The sequence below is a fragment of the Microcaecilia unicolor genome, chromosome 5 (genome assembly GCF_901765095.1).
Source record: "Microcaecilia unicolor chromosome 5, aMicUni1.1, whole genome shotgun sequence".
Classification (NCBI taxonomy): Eukaryota; Metazoa; Chordata; class Amphibia; order Gymnophiona; family Siphonopidae; genus Microcaecilia; species Microcaecilia unicolor.
Window position 1 is genome coordinate 108,717,860 of NC_044035.1, and position 24,121 is coordinate 108,741,980.

The 24,121-nt window shown below is 42.1% G+C and overlaps 1 protein-coding gene across 1 annotated transcript in view; it reads left to right on the top strand.

Annotated features, from left to right (window-relative positions):
* Nucleotides 1-24,121, top strand: part of C5H10orf71 (chromosome 5 C10orf71 homolog) — a 61,995-nt gene that overhangs the window by 30,374 nt on the left and 7,500 nt on the right. The window contains 1 exon segment of the mRNA XM_030203173.1: nt 20,933-21,040. The gene's annotated coding sequence lies outside the window, so the exon portion shown is untranslated.

Sequence of the window (24,121 nt, forward strand, 5' to 3'; positions counted from 1 at the left end):
CGCTTTGTGCTGGTTTTGAGATGTTTTTCTCTTTTCAAAATGAACCACTTGAAACTCTAAGGACAAGTTTCTTTTCCTTCATGAATATTTATAGGACATGTGGAGGATATTTATATAAGAGGGAACCAAAGTTAATTGAGCAGGAAGGCATCTATTTTAGCCTATTTTAAGAAAAACATATATGTGTCTATGGTGCTTATTTTAGAAGCTCTGTTCTTCTTTTGGTTGTCTGAAAACTGGAATTTAGTCCTCCATGTTGCATGGATGCCCAAATCCCTACTTTATTAAGCCAGGGTATGGCTGTCTACAACTGCTGTATGTCCATATGGCAAGGGAGCAAGCTTTAGGCAAGACTAGGAAGGGGCCAAAATATGGAAGGGGAAGGGACATCCATGTCAAAAAATATGGATGTCTGTGTTTAGACCTGGTACTTGTCATGTCCAGGTTACAGGAAGTTGCTCCGATTGAGCAGTTCTCCACTGCCGGCATGGTTAAAAAGTGAGGTGAAGAAGCTATTAGAGCTAAAAGAAAATCCTTCAGAAAATGGAAGAATGAACCGACTGAAAATAATAAGAAACAGCATAAGGGATGTCAATGTCAAGTCAAATGCAAAGCACTGATAAGGAAGGCTAAGAGGGACTTTGAAAAAAAGATTGCATTGGAGGCAAAAACACATAGAGGAGCATAATTGAATGGGTGCCTGAGTTTTCATGAGGGCGACCTCGCAGGACGTCCCCGTGAAGGGGCGGGGAAACCCGTATTATCAAAACAAGATGGGCGACCATCTTTCATTTCGATAATACAGTCGGGGACGCCCAAATCTCAACATGATGGTCGACCTTAGAGATGGTCGTCCCCAATAATGGAAACCGAGGACACCCATCTCAAAAACGACCAAATCCAACTCATTTGGTTGTGGGAGGAGCCAGCATTCGTAGTGCACTGGTCCCCCGGACATGCCAGGACACCAACCGGGCACCCTAGGGGGCACTGCAGTGGACAAACTGATGCACTAACTGAACGGATAAAGCCCTTCCCTTACCGATCCCTTAGCGATTCAGAAAGGCGCAGGCATGCATGAATGAAATCGCATGTAAATGAGCTGCTCACTGTTTCCTCATTTGCACACAATTTCCTTCCTAAGGAGGGGAAGCCAGTGCAGAGCAGCCAAGCATTATGCATGGCTGCTCTGCGCATGGCAAAGACGGCTTCATACATGCAGACAAGCTGCGTGTATAATAGCTGTCTACAACCATAAATAAATTGCCATCTACAACCTTAGAAAAATACAAGTCCATATGCATGTCATGGACATCTTTTTTTTTTCTTTTAAGAGTATGGGTGAAGAACGTCCTTCGCTTGCCTCTGTCCCTGCCAAGGCAGTTGAGGACGTCCTTTGCTACGCCTCCGTCCCGGCAGTTGAGGACGTCCTTCGCTATGCCTCCCTGCAACAGCAGTTGAGGACGTCCAAAATGTGGATGTTTCTGTGAGAAGGATGTCCATGCCTGGATGTTTCTGTAAAAAGGATGTCCAAGCCTGTTATGCCTCTGACACCCTCTTTATTTATTTGGATTTTGGATCACAAGTAGCAGCAGTGGGATTTGAACTGGCAATCTCTGGTTTACAAGACCAGTGCTCTAACCACTAGGCCACTCTTCCACTCCACTCCCTTGAAATTTGGCCATCCCTGTGGGGGGGGGGGGGGGGGCAGTTCAGGATGTCCAAAATGTTTCAAAGAAGGATGTCCATGCCATGCCTTTGCTATGCCTTCGCTAAACACACACATACTTCCCCTCCCAAGGACCTGCATACTTTCTATGACAGACCCGAGTATGACATTTCAGGCTGGCAAAAAAAGTTTTTAAAGTTTTTTTTTCAGGGTGGGAGGGGGTTAGTCACCACTGGGGGAGTCAGGGGAGGTCATCCCCGATTCCCTCAGGGTGGTCATCTGGTCAGTTCGCGTACCTTTTTGAGGCCTGGTCATAAGAAAAAATGGACCAAGTAAAGTTGCCCAAGTGCTCATCAGGGACGCCCTTCTTTTTTCCATTATCGCTTGAGGACGCCCATCTGTTAGGCACACCCCAGTCCCGCCTTCGCTATACCTCCGACACGCCACCAGGAACTGTGGTCATCCCTGCGATGGGAAGCAGTTGGGGATGCCCAAAATCGGCTTTCGATTATGCCGATTTGGGCAACCCTGAGAGAAGGACGCCCATCTCCCGATTTGTGTCAAAAGATGGGCACCCTTCTCTTTCGAAAATAAGCCTGATAATAAAAATTTTTTAGGTATATTAAAAGCAGAACGCTGGCAAAAGAATCGGTTGGACCGCTAGATGACCGAGGAGTAAAAGGGACGATCAGGGAAGGCAAAGCCATAACGGAGAGATTAAATGAATTCTTTGCTTCAGTCTTCACCGAGGAAGATTTGGGTGAGATACCGGTGTCAGAAATGGTATTCAAAGCTGACAAGTCGGAGAAACTTAATGAATTCTCTGTAAACCTGGAGGATGTAATGGGTCAGTTCTACAAACTGAAGAGTAGCAAATCTCCGTGACTGGATGGTATTCATCCCAGAGTACTGATAGAACTGAAAAATGAGCTTGCAGAGCTATTGTTAGGAATATGTAATTTATCCTTAAAATAGAGCATGGTACCGGAAGATTGGAGGGTGGACAATGTAACGCCGATTTTTAAAAAAGGTTCCAGAGGAGATCCGGGAAATTATAGACCAGTGAGTCTGACGTCAGTGCCGGGCAAAATGGTAGAGACTATTATTAAGAACAAAATTACAGAGCATATTCAAAAGCATGGATTAATGAGACAAAGTCAACATGGATTTAGAGAAGGGAAATCTTGCCTCACCAATCTACTACATTTCTTTGAAGGGGTGAACAAACATGTGGATATAGGTGAGCAAGTTGATATTGTGTATCTGGATTTTCAGAAGGCGTTTGACAAAGTACCTCATGAAAGACTACAGAGGAAATTGGAGAGTCATGGGATAGGAGGGAGTGTTCTATTGTGGATTTAAAACTGGTTAAAAGATAGAAAACAGAAAGTAGGGTTAAATGGTCAGTATTCTCAATGGAGAAGGGTAGTTAGTGGGGTTCCCCAGCAGTCTGTGCTGGGACCGCTGCTTTTTAACATATTTATAAATGACCTAGAGATGGGAGTAACTAGTGAGGTAATTAAATTTGCTGATGACACAAAGTTTTTCAAAGTCGTTAAATCGTGGAAGGATTGTGAAAAATTACAAGAGGACCTTACAAGACTGGGAGACTGGGCATCTAAATGGCAGATGACGTTTAATGTGAGCAAGTGCAAAGTGATGCATGTGAGAAAGAGGAACCCGAATTATAGCTACGTCATGCAAGGTTCCACATCAGGAGTCAAGGACCAAGAAAGAGATCTAGGTGTCGTCGTTGATGATACGTTGAAACCTTCTGCTCAGTGTGCTGCTGCAGCTAAGAAAGCAAATAGAATGTTAGGTATTATTAGGAAAGGAATGGAAAACAAAAATGAGGATGTTATAATGCCTTTGTATTGCTCCATGGTGCAACTGCGCCTTGAATGTTGTGTTCAATTCTGATCACCGCATCTCAAAAAAGATATAGTGGAATTAGAAAAGGTGCAGAGAAGGGTGACGAAAATAATAAAGGGGACGGGATGACTTCCCTATGGGGAAAGGCTAAAGCGGCTAGGGCTCTTCAGCTTGGAGAAAAGGCGGCTGAGGGGAGATGATAGAGGTCTATAAAATAATGAGTGGAGTTGAACGGGTAGATGTGAAGCGTCTGTTCACCCCTTTTTCAAAAATACTAGGACTAGGGGGCATGCGATGAAGCTACAATATAGTAAATTTAAAATGAATCTGAGACCCCTCCGAAGGGACACCACCTTGTAAGTGGTGGAGGGGCTTCCGTGTTTCAATGACTCAGAGGGCTATTCTGAAGGGTTACCCATATCAGACAGGCCTCTGAGGAGAAACCAGACAAAGAGTGTCCCAAATTAGGGAGAGGGGAAAGATAGTGACCTGAAGCTCGTACACTCAATGGCCCAGCTGTCCTCTGAAGTTCAGTTTTTGTTCACTCGAAATTTCCTCTCTGCATTGCAGTTGCCTTAACAGAGGAAGGGGACAATGGGGGATCAGCCGCCAATGACCAGCGTTTTGTCCCCTGTGCAGCAAGTGTGGGACCGCTGTATGACGAGCTGCCCATAGATGACTGGGTTGATGAGTCCTTTGATTAGCGCTGACGAAGGAGCGTCGATGCTCTTGGACTTGGAAACAACTTCATCGCTCAAAAATCATTTAACCACCATGCCCAAAGGAGTGGAGGAGTGAGTCAGGAGTGTATGCTGAAACGGAAGTCGTTTACAGCTGAACCCGTGTCGGTGGTGCTACTCCTAAACCCTTAAGAGTTATCAGCTTTTGGCTCCCGTGGAGGTTGCATTGAATGTCATCTGGAGGGTGCTCCAGGACCTGATGGTGGTAGAGAATGACTTTGCTTCAGATATAGTCTTGTTAATGAGCCACATGGATAATCTAATCGAATCCTTTGAGAATATACAGCAAATGAAGTTATACTGAAGTAGGAAACGGTTTAAGATTTGAAAATGATAAAAGGACCAGAAAAAATTGAACAAAATGAATATTGTTGCAGATGATTAATATCGAGATTGTTGTTTTCCCAGAGTTCCGGGTATGACTCCTAATGTTTTTTTTCCTCTGAAATGATTCCTCTTAATATATTAATTCAAAAGGAGTGGAGCCTGTGAAACTGGGATTACTTTAATCAGCGGAAATTGGATTGGAGATTCAAGGGTTTGTATTGTTAAACAATTTCTGGTTTTAAAAGGGAAAAAAATGAAATCAGGTGTATTACTTTCACTAATATTGGACAATAAGTATCTTTCCAATGAAATTGATGGACTATGCACCGTTATGGTCTTGAAGAAACCAACCAGATGATCAATGTGGAATAATGATTTAGATAAATAATAACTGGGAATAATCGGGTTAATACCACGTTTTCTTTGTTTGCTGTTGCTTAAATTGATCTCCTTGTCTTGTTTCACTCTCCCTATTTATTTTGTGGTCTAAGAAAGAGAAAGATTGTATAAAATCCATTTATCTTGTTGAGATTGTTTTCTTCTAATATTGTTTTAATGTACAATCATCTCTGTTTTACTGTTTTGCAAGTGATCCTTGTAAAATGAAAAAATTATAAATAAATGATTAAAAAAAAAACACGAATCTGAGAAAATATTTCTTCACTCAACGTGTAATTAAACTCTGGAATTCGTTGCCAGAGAATGTGGTAAAGGCGGTTAGCTTTGCAGGGTTTACAAAAGGTTTGGACGGCTTCCTAAAGGAAAAGTCCATAGACCGTTATTAAATGGACTTGGGGGAAATCCACTATTTCTGGGATAAGCAGTATAAAATGTTTTGTACTTTTTGGGATCTTGCCAGGTATTTGTGATCTGGATTGGCCACTATTGGAAACAGGATGCTGGCTTGATGGGCCTTTGGTCTTTCCCAGTATGGCAATATTTATGTACTTATGAGAAGTCAAGAGTAGGTATTTTCTGTCCCCAGAGAGTCACTATTATTACTTTTTTTTAAGAAAAGAAAAGATTACAAAGTGTTCTACTGGGATTCAAACACTCAAGTGCTGGTTTCTGTGCTGGCCTTAGCAGAGTGCTTTAACCATTAGACTATTTTATAATATGGACAGTCTTCTGAAGCCACAAAGACATGCATGTCCTTCATTATGCCCAGTTTATAGTTTGGATGTTTCAGGGCTTCTTTTACAAAGCCATGCTAGTGATTCCTAAGCTGCAAATGAGACAAATCCTGTTCAATTCCTATGGGATTCCTCTCATTTGCCATGCAGGCATTGCTAGTGCAGCTTTGTAAAAGAAGCCCGTATGTTTATTACGGCGTGTTAGCATTTTTAACTTGCCTTTAAAATTAAGGCGCGTTAAACACTAAAACGCCAATACATTCCTATAGGTGATTTAGCGCTTGATGCACATTAGCATTTAATGCGTGTTAAAAACGCTAACACGCCTATAGCGCACCTTTGTAAACACAAGCATCAGTTTGTTAAATGGGTGTTCATGTATTTCAGAGCAGGCTGTATATCAGCAGGTCTTGGAGAAATGCATTCCCATATGTGATGTAATGATTTGAACACCCATATTCTGAGTTGGAAGTCCATTCTAAAATGCTGCTCTATATGAGCAAGTGGATAAGTTAGTGCTTACTTATGTGAGTACATGAATATTTTATAAAATATGTGCTGAAACTGTGATGCTGCCCATGCCCTGTACAAACTCTGCCTCTGAGAACAGCTACTGTGCAAATATGCATTGGCTTGCATTGAGCACATTTTTAGATGTGGTCTAATTTTCTAATAGACCTTTTCCATATGTACATCAGTGTTTTACATGCAAAAGGTAATAATAGAAATTTATACCTTTTCTTATTGGACTAACAATACTTAGCATGTGCACATCTCCAGATTACCACATGGTACCTTAATGTGCCCCACAGTAAGTCATTTTTTTGCTGTAGTAAGCACCCCGTTAGTGCACCTACTTTGGAAGCAAGGATTTACACCACTGAACCCTGATGTAAATCCTCGTGCCTAAATTAGGCCCAGATCTCCCCTAGTCTATAAACTGCGTACATCTGTGGTAAACGTCCCTGACCCACCCATACCCATGCCCCCTTTTCAGTTGCACACCTAGAAATGTATGCATGCATCTTTAGAGAAGAGCACCTAGCAAGATGCCACGTAAAGTCAAATTTTTGCCAGTTAGCACCAATAATTGATCACATCCAATACTGGTGCTATTTGGTTTGTTAGTCAATTAAGTCACATGCATGATTTTGAGCACCATTTATGGAATTTGGAGCATACTGTTAGCCTTATTTTTGAAAGTGATGGGCACCCAGTATTCGACCCAAATCGGGAGATAGGCGCCCATCTCGCAAAGGTGCCCAAATCGGTATAATCGAAAGCCGATTTTGGGTGTCTTCAACTGCAATCGGTCACAGAAACAGGCAAAGTTGACGGGGGCGTGTCGGAGGCGTGGGAAGGCGGGACTGGGTGTGTTTATCGGCCAAGGAGGAGAGGGTCGCCTTCAGCCGATAATCGTAAAAGAAAAGGCGTTTTTAGCGCGAATTTGGGTCATTTTATTGGACCCTTTTTTTTTCACAAACAAGTCCCAAAAAAGTGCCTAAATGACCACATGACTACCGGAGGGAATCGGGGATGATCACCCCTGACTCCCCCAGTGGTCACTAACCCCCTCCCAGCATAAAAAAAACAACTTTAACAACATTTTTTTCCCACCCTCTATGCCAGCCTCAAATGCCATACCCAGCTCCATCACAGTAGTATCAGGTCCCTGGAGCACATTTTTTTTCCACCCTCTATGTCAGCCTCAAATGCCATACCCAGCTCCATCACAGCAGTATGCAGGTCCCTGGAGCAGTTTTAGTGGGTGCAGTGGACTTCACCCAGGTGACCCGGCACATCCCCCCCTACCTGTTACCTTGTGGTGGTAAATGGAAGCCCTCCAAACCGCCCCCAAAACCCACTGTACCCACATGTAGGTGCCCCCCTTCAGCCATAAGTGCTATGGTAATGGTGTAGAGTTGTGGGCAGTAGGTTTTTTTTGGGGGGGTGGAGTTAAGGGCTCAGCGCCCAAGGGATGGGAGCTATGGACTTGGGAGGTATTTTACTTTTTTTTTACATTGTTACAAAGTGCCCCCTAGGGTGCACCGGTTGGTGTCCTGGCATGTCAGGAGGACCAGTGCACAACGAATCCTGTCCCCTCCCACGACCCAATGCCTTGGATTTGTTCGTTTTTGAGCTGGGCGCCTTCGGTTTCCATTATTGCTGAAAAACGAAACCGCCCAGCTCAAATCTGCACAAATCCGATGCATTTGCCCGGCACAAACCGTATTATCGAAAAAAAAGATGGACGGCCCATTTTTTTTTTTTAAATAGGGTCTGTCCCGCCCCTTCACATACCCGTTCTCGGAGATAGACGCCCATGGAGATGGGCGTTCGATTATGCCCCTCTGTATCACCTGAAAATTTCCTTTGTTAGCATTTACACCTGCTTTGAGTCACACATGTCAGATAATTTTTTTTTCTTAGATCTGGGGCTTAGAGGAATGCTTGGGATAGAATTGTATTTATGTATCTGACATTCGAAAATGACTGAATTGCCAAAAAACTGAGTTTTTAAAAACACTCCTTGATCAGTTCCTCACAGATGTTCAAGTGCTAAAATCCACCCTTAAAACTTGTCAGTGGCTCCATTTACACGTCTAGGGCTACATTCTATATATAGCGCCTTAAAAATCAGCACTAAAAAAATATGCCTAATTGTATTCTATAAACTACACCTAAAGTTAGGCACAGTTTATAAATATGCCTTGGTTCCATCCACATGACTAATCTAGTCAAGGGAATTTACGCCAAGTAAAACTTGGTGTAAATGACAGGGGACTAAGTTAGGCATGGAGCAGGTGTGTTCTATAATAGCATACATAATTATAGAAATGCCCATGATCTTCCCATGCCACGCCCATGGCCACACACCCCTTTTGGCAGCATGCATTAGAATTTACACCCATCACTTTATAGAATATGCTTAGCAAGATGTGCATGTAAATTCTAATTAAAGCCAACTAGTATCAATTGCTTGTTAATTGGCAATTATCAGCACTGATTGGCTTGTTAAGATAATTTTGTTGCACATGCAACACAGAATACGTCCAGAATTGTGTGCACAACTCAAGTCACACTATACAGAATCTGGGTGATAAATGATAATTCTATAAAGTGGGTTCTAACATTTACATTCCAATCACGTTCATAAATGATTAGAACAGCATATTTCATTGAAACATGCCTCTAGCAGAGAGCAAAGGAAGCTTAGAAAAATATATCAAATGTAAATTTGAAAGTCTCATAGAATTTTCCAAAAACTCCATTTTCCTTTTTAATACAGAGTTCTCCTTAACCAAAGTTGCAGTTAGAACTTGAGAATTCTTAATTTGCTCAGTATATAGTTCCACATTCTGTGCTGCCTGGAATAAATCTTTACGTAGATGCTCAGTATTAGAGGAATTCAGTTGAACTTTGGCATTCATAAGAGCAAAGTGCCTCAAAAGGGCCTTACCCAGTTCCAAGACTGCATTAAAAAAATATTCAAATTCTTTTTCCAATCTAGAGCAATTAGATGAAGGGTGAGTGAGATCATCAAGTTAAATAGTTTAGCATGTTTGAGTGGGATTGGTAGATTAGGGGTGGATGATTTTAAAATTAAAATTTTAAATGATAAAATAGTTGTAATGTTGAATAATTTTTGAAGAACATCCCATATTGATTTCAAATATGATTTTAAGTTGTGGCAATGAAATAGCATATGATCAAGAGATCCCACTGCGAATTGAAATGACCAAAGCAAATCTGATATACTATGGCTAAGTTTAGTAAGTTTTGCAGGTGTCCAATAGGATTTGTGAAGGATGTAGTAGGTAGATTGTAGAAGGACAGCTGATAAGGAAGAACACATGGTTTTGGTCCAAAAAAGTTCCCTTTTTTTTTTTGGAGAGTGAAACATCCAATTCCTTTTCCTAGGCAGAGAAGAGAGTGGAGCATGTATTCAGTTTAGTCATTTGTAGAATTTTATAGATTTTTGATGCAGACTTGGGAACCATGCGAGTTTGACATAAATTGGAGATGCTTGAAGTTAAATCCTGATGAGCCTGCGGTATAGGATAAAGATGACTAATGAAATGAACAAATTGATCCCGAAACGTTTTGTGAGTATGAGGGATGTTATGATGATTACAAAAATCCTGAGAAGGAATAATGTTAGTGTTTGACAACAACTGAGTGGGAGACCAAATATTAGCAGAAAACCAAGTGTTGTGAAGCTTTGGAAATGATTTAAGTGGGAAGGGGGATTTATACCGAATAGAGATATCCATTGAGTTTGACCATTAAAGTTTTAAAAGAGAGCATACAAAATTAATTGAACTTGAGGTGTTTTTTTAATATTAAAAAGGTCTACAGAATAGCGAAACTTGTTCATGGTAGGGAGTAGGTTTAATGGTAGGGGAAACAATTTTTCTTTTTCAAAAATCACCCTTCTAGAAGTGTGATATGAAAAGGAAAGTGAATACCAATGTTTGGCCTGAGAAATTTGAAAGGCTAAATGATCATGTTTAAAATCTGGAATATTTAAGCCACCAAGGTTCCTAGGAAGTTGAAGATTTTTAATGGCAATACAAGGTGTAGAGGATTTCCATAATAATTTAGAGATTATCACATTGAGTTTTTTAAATAAAATGAATCTTTAAATAATACAGGAATCATACTGAAAACATAATTAATTTTTGGTGCTAGTACCATTTTTAAAGGTTCAATTTTACCCCACCGTGATAGAAAGAGGTTGGTCCATGAATTTAGTAGATCGTTAGTAATTTGTAGGATACTGGATTCATTAAGTTTAAGAGTGTTTTCTAGGGAGGTGCTGTAGTTTATTTATAAATATTTAAGATTTTTATGTTCTCAAATAAATGGGTATTGAGTGACATTAGATTTTAATACAAAGAGTGGCATAATAGCAGATTTTGACCAATTGACTTTATACCCTGATATTTAATGCAAGTAAAGATGTGGGGAATGGAGTCATTTGTTGCATACATTAAAATGTCATCAGCACATATGGATAATTTAAATGATTCATCACAAAGTTTAATACCTGATATGTTTTGGTTGGCGCGAATGGAAATTGCAAGTGGTTCTAGGGCCAAGTTAAACAATAGTGGTGAAAAGGGGTAACCTTGTTTGAAATACAATTTCTAAGAAGAAATGCCATTAGAAAAAATGAATGCTTGAGGAGAATTGTAAATATGCTTAATCATATTCAAGAAGGGGTTGTTACAGCCAAACCAGTGAAGAATTTTGAAGAGATAAGGCCATTCAATTTGATCAAATGCTTTCTCAGCATCAAGGGCAAAGCAATTAATGGTTGTTCACTATCAATGGAGTTTGCAATTTGTTCCAGAATAACCTAGAGTTGTCTTAGGGCAATCTTCCAAGTGCAAAACCATTTTGGTCTTGATGTATAAGGAAGGGAACAACTTTTTTTAAACGATTGGTTAAAATTTTGGCATAAATTTTATTGTCTACATTTATAAGAGATATAGGGTGATAATTTGAAACATTAACTGGGTCTCTCCCCAGTTTAGGGATGACTATAATTTTAGAATCCAGGAAAGAGGCCATTTCCCCATTATGCTGGACCATATGTTCATATAATGTGAGGAGTCTGGGACTAAGAACAGCAGGTAAGCATTGTAGAATTCAATTGTTAGACCATCATTGCCAGGGGATTTATTTCTAGGTAATTCCTTAATTCCTGTCAATACTTCTGACAATGAGATACTTGCATCTAAGGATGCCTTTTGTGCAGAGGAGAGGGATGGGTGAGTAAGATTATCCAAAAAGGAATTAAAAAGGGATTCTGAGGGATTTATTTCAGAGTTATAGAGTTGTTGATAGTAAACTGAAAATTATTGGGCAGTATTAAGATCAGTGTAATGCATGATCCTATCAGCATCTGTAATATGAGATATCTTGGAGTGATGTATTTTAATCTTAAGGTACTGTGCCAGCAGGTGGCCCCTGTGTTATATTCTGTATAATTTGTAGATTTTTGTAGAAAAATAGATATCGCTTCTTTACTTAGAATTCTGGTGAAATTTTAATTTGGCTATAAGTAATTTCTAATAGGTATTGTGATCTTGTGTATTGAAGTAGGCATTTTCTAAAGTTGTAATACTTTGTTCAAGAGCATCCAATTCTCTTTTTCAGTTTAGTTATTGCTGCTGTGAAGTTAATTATAACTCCACATATTGTGGCTTTATAAGCATCCCACCAAATATTTATAGGGTAGTCAGTAATTTTATTATTAGTAAAATAATCTGTGGTGGATTATTCTAGTAAAGTAAAAAATGATTCATCTTTGACGAGGTTAGCATTAAATCTCCAGGAAAAGTGAGGTAACTCCTGAGATATTAAGAGAGAGAGCAGAATGATCTATGAGTGCCAAGAATAGAGGAGTCAGTAACAAAAGGGATGAGAGACTTTGAAATTAAAAAGTAATCTATCCTGAAGTGGCTAAGGTGAGGGTAGAAAAAAAAGTAAACTCTTTTTCTGTTGGGTGAAAAAGTCCCCAAATGTCTATTAAACCAAGAGAGGTTTTTTTAAGGAGAAAGGAGTGTGATGAGTTTTAGTGTGATGGTAGGAACACTATCCAGCTTATTTTCGAAAGAGAAGGTCGGCCATCTTCCGACACAAATCGGGAGATGGCCGACCATCTCTCAAGGCTGCCGAAATCGGCATAATCGAAAGCCGATTTTGGCCAGCCTCAACTGCAGTCCGTCGCAGAGCTGGCCAAACTTCAAGGGGGCGTGTCGCCAGAGTACAGAAGGCGGGACGGGGGCGTGCTTAAGAGATGGCCGGCTTCACCTGATAATGGAAAAAAGAAATCCGGCCCTGACGAGCATTTGGCTGACTTTACTTGGACCCTTTTTTTTCACGACCAAGCCTCAAAAAGGTGCCCCAACTGACCAGATGACCACTGGAGGGAATCGGGGATGACCTCCCCTTACTCCCCCAGTGGTCAACAACCCCCTCCCACCCAAAAAATAAAAAAACATTTTTTTGCCAGCCTCTATGCCAGCCTCAAATGTCATACCCAGTTCCCAGACAGCAGTATGCAGATCCCTGGAGCAGTTTTTAGTGGGTGCAGTGCACTTCAGGCAGGCAGACCCAGGCCCATCTCCCCCTACCTGTTACACTTGTGGTGGTAAATGGGAGCCCTCCAACCCCCCCCCCAAACCCACTGTACCCACATGTAGGTGCCCCCCTTCACCCATAAGGGCTATGGTAATGCTGTAGAGTTGTGGGGAGTGGGTTTTGGGGGGATTTGGGGGACTCAGCAACCAAGGTAAGGAAGTTATGCAGCTGGGAGCTATTTTAATTTTTTTTTTAATTTTTAGAAGTGCCCCTAGGGTGCCCGGTTGGTGTCCTGGCATGTGAGGGGGGGCCAGTGCACTACAATGCTGGCTCCTCCCACGACCAAATGCCTTGGGATTTGGCCGGGTTTGAGATGGCTGGCCTCAGTTTCCATTATCAGCGAAAACCGAGGCCTGCCATCTCAAACCCGGCCATCTCTGACATTTGGCCGGCCCCAACCATATTATCAAAATGAAAGATGGCCGGCCATCTCGTTCTAAAATACGGTCGGCCCCTCCCCTTCGCGGCGCTGTCCTCGGAGATGGACGCCCTTAGAGATAGGCATCCCTGGTCGAAAATGCCCCTCCATGTCTATACAGAAACTGATCTTGAATTTGATTACTGCCCCCACTAGAATTACATTTGAATAGTGAGAATTATTAATTTTCAGTGCCAGGAGGTGAAAGAATTCTGGGGAGTCTTTATTTGGAGCATACACATTCAGAAGGGTGTATTCAATGTTGTCTATTTTTTAACATCTAATTTAATCCACCTGCCTTCTGAATCTGTAGATTGATTACTAATATGTAAAGTAAGAACAGCCACCCCATTTTTCTTGTTTGTAGCTGGGGAGTGATCTGCAAGTATATAGTTTTTTTCAAGGAAACGTTTTATGTCTTTGAAATTGAATTACCAATCCTGCTGCAGGAAAACCATTCTCCACAGTGGGAGATTGGAGACATGGGTCAAGGAAAATCCAGGAGATCTGCAAAAGTGGAGATCCCGCTGCCAGGGAAGACTCATCTAGGAAGAAGGCCCTCAAAAATGGATAATGGGGACTCTGAAATATGAGGTTCCATGGGTCTAATGGAGCCTTTGCTGGGGGAGTATGTTGTTGAATGTGACTGTCAGAGGGAATCTGGAAGTGGAACCATGGCATTTGAAGGCCTAAAGGGCACAAGAGGAAAGGGTATTGGGGAACCAGAATAGGAAAGAGGTAAACACATTGCTGGGGTGTCCAACTTGATTGCTTGATGTTGTATGGGTGACCAGATAAAGATGGGGTCGCACGGAGAGCAGAGGGAAGAGCAGTCTACCAGTGTTTGTATATTATGATTGCTTAAGGGCCACACTGAAGAGGAATGCCCTTATGAGATGGGCCCTGAGAAAAGGATTTGAGTTTCCACCAGGGTGGTGAAAACAGAACCCGAGCATGAGCTTGGACCTTGTAGCTAGGAGAAGCCCAAGAAACCAAACCAATATAGTGCAGGTAGGGCACAGGAGACCCTGTGGGAAAATATTGCCCAGGTGGATGCAGAATTGCAGACTTTAAGGGAGTCTGGAAAGAAACCTAGTAAGGTAGAGCAATGCTTGAAGGTAGCTCTAGAATGGAACAAGAATTTATTGCAAATCCTGATAGGAAATATGCAGGCATTGGAGGAAGCTGGTGAGCACATAATACAGAAGGAAACACAAAGTAGTGGATAAGATTGGGTTGGACCTGGAGAAATGCTGTCAGAGAGCAGAGGTAACCACAGCACAGAAAATGGAAGCAGTTCAGGCTGAAGCTCAACATCAGCAGGAGGTTAGTGAACAGCAGCTGGCCACAGTAAGGGAAGAACTGTCATCTGCAAATTTAATCATCTCAATTGTCATTCCGATTTCCAAATAATTTATAAATATGCTTGTTTTGCCCCCATATTCATGGTAGCAGGGTGCATTGTTATATATATATAGTATTTGTATTCAATTGCATAGTCTTATGTATAGATAGCACTGGGTATTAGGGCTGCCATTCTTGTAGTTTGCAGTTTCCTGTGATTGACTCCTTGTGAGTTTTCCTTATTGGCTCTAAGTTTTGGGCCAGGGCCAGTCCTCCCCCTCTGGGGGCTGTGATAGAGAGTTCCAGTCTTCCTTCCATACCTTTATGATCAGCAGCTGTTTCTAGGGGTTGATCCCTCCTTAATCTACTGTGATTCCATCAAAATTCTTTACCATTTTCCCATGTAATTTTCCCAAGTTAATCCACACTTTCCCCTTTAAGAATTACAGCTATTCCTCTCTGCTGGGATGAGATTCTGGCCATCTTCTTGCCTCAGTGGTAGCTAGATACAGACTCAGTTTGCAGAAGGTAACAATTCTTTCTAAGCAACTGAACTGCAAGTTGATTTTCTTTATTTGCTATTATTACTACATTAAAGAAGAGTTGGATTAAGAATTGAGTGTCCTGGTGAAATTTTTACGTGGGAATGGTTTATGCTGGCTGTTGAAGCTTTGTGAACACCACCTTGCCTATAAAAGTATAATGTTAAATAGCACCAGTCCCAGTACAGATCCCTGCAGCACTCCACTATTCATCCTCCTCTATTAAGAAAAATAGCCATTTACCTCTACCCTCTGTTTTCGGTCCAAGAACCAATTCCTAATCCATAACAGAACATTGTCTTCTAATTCATGACTCTTTCATTTTCTAATGAGAAACTTTGTCAAAGCTTTCTGAAAATCTAGATACACTACATCAACTGGCTCACCTTTATTAATATGTTTATTTATGCCTTCAAAGAAATGAAGCAAATTGATGAGGCAAGACTTCCCTTGGCTGAGTCCATGCTGACACAATTCCATTAAACTATGTTTTCCTATGTGTTCTGTAATTTTATTCTTTATAATAGTTTCCACTATTGTGTCATGCAATAATGTCAGGCTTATTGATCTATAATTTCCGGGATCACTACTACCTGCCCCTCCAAAAGACAGCTCAACCACCTTGTCTTTCTGTCCTAGAGTTCCCAGAGTTCAAGTCTTGTCTTTCAATACTCAGCACAATTGGGCCCAGCTTGGCCCTGACTTCTAAAATCACAATATCAGCCAGGTTCCTAGATAAATTTGTCAGTCTGAAGGGGTAGTTTATGTTATAATGTGTCCATGTCAGAAACGGTATGTGGGACAGACTAGTAGAAAGATAAAGCTTAGGATAGCAGAACATCTAAGTAATATGAGGGGAGATATGATAGAGGTCTATAAAATAATGAGTGGAGTTGAATGGGTTGCTGTGAAGCGTCTGTTCACGCGTTCCAAAAATACTAGGACTAGGGGGCATGCGATGAGGCCACAATGTAGTAAATTTAAAACGAATTGGAGAAAATGTTTCTTCACTCAACGTGTAATTAAACTCTAGAATTCTTTGCTAGAGAATGTGGTAAAGGTGGTTAGCTTAGCGGAGTTTAAAAAAGGTTTGGACGGCTTCCTAAAGGAAAAGTCCATAGACCGTTATTAAATGGACTTGGGGAAAATCCACTATTTCTGGGATAAGCAGTATAAAATGTTTTGTACATTTTTGGGATCTTGCCGGGTATTTGTGACCTGGATTGGCCACTGTTGGAAACAGGATGCGGGCTCGATGGACCTTTGGTCTTTCCAAGTATGGCAATACTTATGTACCTCAAATAAGCTTCTACCTCTGGCAAATACAAAGTAGCAACATCTGTTGTGGTGTTGCTCCTCTTCTCTGGGCTTCCTTCAGGTACTACACCCAACATAAACACCCTGAGAGGATTCCTTCACTCGCGGCCTCTCCCTTGGAGACTATTTCCTTCAGGTCCTCCCTATCCTGTTCTTCCAGAGTGCTTTTTACTTCCTCTTCTCCCCTTGAGCCCTGCCCTCCTGGTCAGACAATCTACCACATTTATTCTTAAGGTGGATCCACTTCAGTGAGGGAGTGTTCCTAAGGAAACCCTGCCTTATACCACCCACTCCCTCACATCTGCATTGAGTGAAAATAATATTTTCTCTTATTTGTTTTAAATGTAGTATGATGTAACTTTTTGGTGTGTCTGCTAGTCATTATACTTTCTGAAAGAGATACATTGATTTGTATTTACTTGTTCTACTTTCTCAAGATTTTATAGACCTCTATCATTTCTTCCTTCAGCCATCTCTTCTCTAAGCTGAAAAGCTCTAACCACTTATGCCTTTCTTCATATGAGAGGCATTCCATCCCCTTAAACATTTTGGTTCCTATTCTCTGTACCTTTTCTTATTCCACTATACTGAAGGTGTGATCTCCCCAGGGAATGATACAGAGGCATTATGATATTGTTTTATTCTTTATTCCTTTCTTAATATTCCTATCAGTCTTTTGGCTGCTACTTCACACTGAGCAGAAGTTTACAACATATTGTCCATGATGGCACCTATATCTTTTTCTGGGTTGTGACTTCTAATGTGGAACCTAGGATGGTGTAAGTATAAACACAGAGGAACACTATATAGAAAAGGATGAAATCCAATTAAAGCAAAACTTAAATGACCTCATAACTGGAGTGAACTTTGACGGCAGCTTGAGAGCTTAGGAAATTTTACCAATGCCAGGCAAACTTCTATGGACTGTGTCCCATAAATGGTAAAAACAGAGCAGGATCAAGGCTGGAGTGGGCTTCAACAGTAAACTCCAGTTGTGAGGAAGTAGAACCAGTGCCGGAGAGACTTCTACAGTCTGTGCCCCAAAATTGGCAGGGAGAGACAGAGATTAAGTATATCCGTGTTAAATCATGAAGAAATGGAACCTGTGCAGAGTGACATATTCAACTCTGGTCACCTTGTTGGCCAGACTGGATGGACTGTACAAGTCTGCTGTCAATTACTATGTTACCACATTGCTATTGTTGGGATTACTGAAGGGGTGAGCCCTAGTAGAGAGTCAGTGGGATGACTGACTGGGAGGTCCCTGGGTGGGAGGAAGCCCTGCCCAGGTGGAGTATGGAATAGAATGTAGAAATATAGTGTCCATGTGGGGGAAGAGTGACAGCTGTGGGAGGAGTTGGGAGGAGATAAGAGAATTACTGAGGAAAAGGTCTTTGGTTGCCTGCAAGCCCCTGCCAAGTGATCCTGAAATGCCATCTTAAATTTGGGCTTTAACAATTGTTGACCTATCTACAACAACTGGTGAAGGAGCCAGAGCTTCTGGTGGATTGAGGAGTCAAGCCCGTAAGTTGGGTTTGGAGCAGGAAGAAGCCATGGAAGGAAGCAGCCATAAGGGATCTGTGCCTGATGGTACTGATGTGCATCAGGAGGAGGAAGAGAAAACAGCCCTGGGGTTACATCTGGCTGCAGGATAGGCATAAGTGGAGAAACAGTATATTTGTAAATAGCCTGTGAAGAAATACTTCCTATATACATTCCTGAGAAGTACAGTGAGAAAAGTGTTTCCCACAGAACAACAAAAGTCTGACATTGGGTTATAGAAGAGTTTATCATTGACTGTGGAAGGGATTACTGAATTAAGAGTTTTTCAGAAGTTTGTTATTAAGCCTTCAGGAGTATCACATGGTTCCTGGACTGGAGAGCAGAGTGGAACCCCAAACTGGAAAAGTATCTCCCAAACCCCTGGATCGCTATTCAGGACCATTGCACACCCCAGCTCGACTGTAAGAAGATTGTAAAGAAGTGTGGGGCTTGAGTGGCCTGAGTGTGAGTGGAAACTGTGGAGTTTGAATAAGTGTGAGTTTCTTTTGTGGCTCAGATCCAGAGTGAATACTGGGTGAGACCCAGGTTACACAAAATGGCACCTATTGTGGGGCCTTTGGGAAGCTATTGAGGAAGCGGAAGGGAAAAAAAAACTTTGGTTAAAGGATTACAAAAATTGACTTGTCTGTGGATTACAAATATGACAGGCCTGTCACGTGGGCCTGGGATTTACAAATTTGATACCAGAGAGACTGTTGAAGCCAGCCCGACAGAGATTCAAATCTCCTGCCCAGAGAAAAGCCCATGCAAACAGACAGAGAAACACACCCAAAACTGAGTACTTGGGTAAAGGGTGGGAAGAACTGGCCAAGACATCATGGTGGTGATTCTTGTGTCAGCCAGGGAGGAAGAGAACAGAGAACTATGGTAATAGCACGCTGCAGAAACCCTGGGAGCAAGCTGCTATTGGACAATGGAGCAGGTGATGTCACTTGCGCACCCCAGAGAAGCAGAGGTCAGGGTGATAAGTTGGTGGCCGAAGAGAAGATGGCTGCAAACCTGAGACTGGGCATGCCTTTCAGGGGAGCTAAATTGGAAGTGACCATAGCTGATGGAAAAGCTGTGGGGCAGTTCATATGTGGCCGCTGTGAGGCACAGAAAGAACCTGTGCTACTTCCGTGGTTGTGTGGCAAGTGTGAACCTAAATCAATGGCTCCAGAGCCCCTGGAGGATGATGAACAAGAGAGCTCGGACGATGTGGAGGAGTTAGGAGAGGCAACTCAGACCCCAAGAGCTGAACCCATACCGGTGCCGGATGACACAGACGGAAGAAATGGTTTGGGGGGATGCAACAGTTGGGGGGAAACCCAAGTTCAGCGAGCCTGGCCACTGGACAGCCCTCCGAAGAATGGGTCCGATCACAGCAGGGAGCATAAACCGCTACTAAACGGACTTGGAAAAATCCAAAATCCCAGGAATAACATGTATAGAATGTTTGTTCGTTTGGAAAGCTTGCCAGGTGCCCTTGGCCTGGATTGGCCGCTGTCGTGGACAAGATGCTGGGCTCGATGGACCCTTGGTCTTTTCCCAGTATGGCATTACTTATGTACTTATGTACTTAAACTGTGAAACTTGTGCTGCTAGCTCCCTGTGTGGATAGAAGGGTACATGCATGACAAGTAATCTGGAGGAATGTGCACCTGGGAAATCTGGATGATGAGAAGAGTCCTAGTTGGAGAGGAAGGTGTTTGCCTTGATGGGTGTGGCCCGATCTGGAGGGATGCTGAAGGGATCGGAATTTTTCCAGTGGTTGAATCACTAGATAGAAGAGACTCTCTAGAAGGGCATGGAGGAGGGATTCACTGGGCCTGGCCTCCAAGGTGGGGTCTGGCGCCAGCAAGTTTCTTCCTGCCTGCCTGCTTCCAGGTCTGCTTCTCTCTCCTGCTTCTATGGGCCAGGACCTCGATGATTGCATTAGCGTGATATCGTGTTAATGAAATCATCCAGGTCCCAGCATGCAGGAACAGGAGACAACAGACCAAGGCCGGAGGAGCAGTCAGACAAGCTTATGCTGGGTAAAGTGTATGAGACGAAATGGAAGATGAAATATAATACTGTGAGTCTGACGTCCTGCACGTTGTACGTGCAGGACGTCAGAAACAGAAGGAAGCCTTTTGCGGGAAGAAGAGGACCTCGGCTGGCGGGGGTTGGGGTCCCCCGCCAGCAAAGGCAGGCGATGGCGACAGCGGGTTGGTGGCGGGAGGGGGGGGCGAGAGGGTCGTCGGCGGGGGGGGGGGGGCAAAGTTGGTGGTGGTGGGATCGGCAATGGCAGGGGGTCATCAGCGCTGGGGGGGCTAAAATGTACCCCCTCACCTCGGGCTCTGGACCCCCCTCCCGCCGAAGTCTGGCTATGCCCCTGGTTTCGATCCAAAGCTCTGTATCAGGACATGGCTACATGCTGCTGCTGCAAAATTTCAAAGCATCACTAGAATCCCTTAAAAATATTTTGCTTTTCTTTTCAAGAAAGCATACTTGCGGTCTTCCCAAATACTCCAGGACAGCATAATTTGTATAAGGATTATTATGATTATGAGTTTTTAATTTTATTATGATTATATGTTTGTTTTTTTTAATAGTACTGTTTTTGTTAACTTTAATATGGGTGGAGTGTTCTAAAGGTTTTTCTGGTTGTTCTTTTGAGGCATGATCTATATACATAGAAACAATAACTACAAAATTACCAATAAATACCCCGATAGCACCAAGTCTTTGGCAGCCTACTGAATGTGTGTTACATTGTTAATGAACGGTGTTTATTTAAGGTCAGAAACAGCTGAAGGTCAAGCACATATTAAGATTGTCACCACTTCTGTCAAATCCTACTCCACTGATCTATTATTAACTTCTCACTATAGATGGGAAACAGTGAGACCAAACACAAGTATGAGAGGAACTTTTAAATACAGAGAATCTCAGACAAGAGCACTCCGAAGTTATAAATTCTGTTTCTACTAACCCTACAGGTAAGATTTCAACGTTAGATTTTAACTCTTGTTTGACTGCTTCTATTTAGTAATAAAATCTATCCTGCTTGTTTGTGTGTGGGTGTGTTTAAGATTATGCAGAAGTTAAAATGTGTGTAGGTTTTTACTATGGAAGAAAACAGAAAATTATAGCTCACAAAGTTTCTAGGTGCATGGATGTTTTAGATGTTTGCCACTAGGAATACAGAAGTGAAGGGACTGATGCATTAGATTAGTTGATTGACTGCAGATCCAGCTTCTGGAAATAATACTGATCCATCTGGCATCAGATCTGGTTTAACTTGGCCTTTGTTTCTCAACCATTTGGAACTAGTAAACCTCAGTGATCTATGTTAATATCATTTAAGGAACCTTCGGGAGTACATGGACAGTGCTGCCTTCTGCCGGCAATGCTAAGATTAGCACCCTTTCATTTCTATTCTAACTTTAATATCATCAAAACTTGTAAGTAGCTTGGATTTGTGATGATATCATCTATCTGGCACACCAAAAAACATACTATAATTTACTGAGTAATCTTTACAGCATTAATATGGAAAGTATTTGTCGTTTTAACTGTACATTTGAAGCCCAATTTTGTGTAGGTGATCTGGGTGAGAAAAGGGCCGACTAAATTGGGAAATTTTTGTAAAAGGTTTAGGGACCCTTTTACTAAGCTGTGATAAAAGGGGCCCCGTGCTAGCAGCAGGGGCCATTTTTGCCACGTGCTGAGGCCCTTTTTACTGCAACGGGTAAAAAGGCCCGAAAAAAAGGCATGGCCATATGATAAGATTGCTCTTACCATGTGGCCATGTGGGGGGGAGCATTTACCGCCACCCACTGAGGTGGCAGTAAGGGCTCCCATGCTAACCAGGTGGTAAATGGGTGGCACGGCCCGTATTTTGCTAGGTAATCCCCTGCGGAAATAGTTTTCAAATATTTCTTCTAGCACTGGACATGCCACGCACTGAGAAAGGAACTACCGCCGGTGGGCCGGCAGTAGTTATGGATTGCTGAGCAGTAAGCCCATGTTGGGCTTACTGCCACTTTGTAAAAGGGCCCCTTACTGAACAAGGAAGCCTTTTGTAAAATACATATTGTATTTTTGCACTTATATCGTAAATGGCCTCTTATATAAAATGGCATAGAAGCATGCACTTTGAGATGACAGCTACTCTGCTGATAGGCATGTACAAGGTGCAAGGTTTGGGTGAAACATAGATAAAGTACACACATGCTTATAGATGATAAAATATGCTAATCAACATTATTAAATGGACTTGGGGAGAATCCACTATTTCTGGGATTAGCAGTGTAGAATGTTTTGTACTTTTTTGGGACCTTGCCAGGTATTTGTGACCTGGATTGACCACTGTTGGAAACAGGATGCTGGGCTTGATGGACCTTTGGTCTTTCCCAGTATGGCATACTTATGTACTTAAAAATTAGAGGCACAGACATTATCCTCCTAACTCTAGAAAGTTGTAAACCCAAATTACGACAAGTATGCAAATTTTTACACACAGGTTATAGAATAAGGTCACTTATGTGCATAAATTAATTTAGTAATTAGCTGACAATTGGTGTTAATGAGTAATAATAGGCTATAATCAGCCTTAATTGGTGTGTAACTGCCTTTAGTCACTATTTTATAAGTTGTATGCTTAAATTCCAGAGCAACGTCAAGGGGGCATGGACCAGGGTAGAGCATGTTGTAGAATACTAGCATTTATGCACCTAACTGCCTATAGTTAGATGCAGCCATTGAGCTGGCATAACTACTCATGCCTAAAGTTGGGTGTGTAAATTCAGACTTGTGCTATAATACTACAATGGCAATTGTAAACGCAAGAGCTTACAGGGGAATTCTATATGTGGCGCTGAATGTTAGGTGCTACTTCTGTGCTGAATTTTCGGCATGGAAAAGTGTTCTAATGGAAGCAAGGCACCGAAATGGGGCAGAAATAGCAGCTCTGCATGAAAATACACTTATGCACCTATTTATAGAATAGCTCCAAGAGGGCATGGCAATGGGAGGGGCATGGACAGGTCAGAGGCATTCTCTTAAAATATGTGCAATGTTAAAGAATAGTGCGGATCTGCACCCAACGTGCCTGCTGGGATTTACACTTGGTTTCAGTTGGTGTAACTCTTCGCAGCCAAAGTTGAGCGTAGATCCCGGTGCTACGTGCTATACTACAAAGGCGCCAATCTCAGAATGCCCATTACAGAATACCTTTCAGTGCCATTTACTGAATTCAACCCTTTGCATTCATCAGCCAGGCAAAATTTGGTGACCTTTTGAGAATTTATCCCATACCTGCTAGCGCCTTAAGCATACACACACACACACTATAAAATATGTGCATAAACTATGACTCCACCCACAGTCTGCTCCAAGAATTCCAATTGCACAAGTACATACTAGTTTGCTTCGTGCATTCTTTTAGATGTGGCTTCATTTTATAAGAGCCCGTTTATATATATTATCAGCATTTTATGTGTGCAGATGCTTTATATAGTACTCTGAAAACACAAATAAATTCCTAGCTCATCTGCATTAATAGGTACATTTTTGCAAGGAATCTTTCACTTCTTGCTATGAATGGGACCTGTGGATATTTCCATTTGTGACTGCAGAAAGTTTTAAATTAGCTGCTAGCTCCATGTGACAAACACCTCTGACCATCCCACCCCTCAGGGGGTCTCAGATCCCTGGTATTCTAGTGGACCCAACATGGGGCTTAAACATATAATATACTCTCAGAGTAGCCCTACCTTTGTTAGGCACCATCTAATTTCTACAGCTAAAGTTCAGGGCCAGACCTTTTGGCCTCCTAAGCACCCAGCTCATCTTAAGGGTTTAGGGGCCAGTGGGGCCAGAAGCAATACCCATTTGCTCCTGCCTTGACAGTACCTTCATGGTAAATGTCATGACCTGATCCCCAAATGATCATAGTAATACTAATCTTAGAGGTAAAATTGCCAAATAAAACTGCCAAATGTTGCCATGGGATCCAACAGCACAATTTTCCAAGATGGTGCAACCGGGCCCACTCAAACCCTGAAATGAGTTGAGAG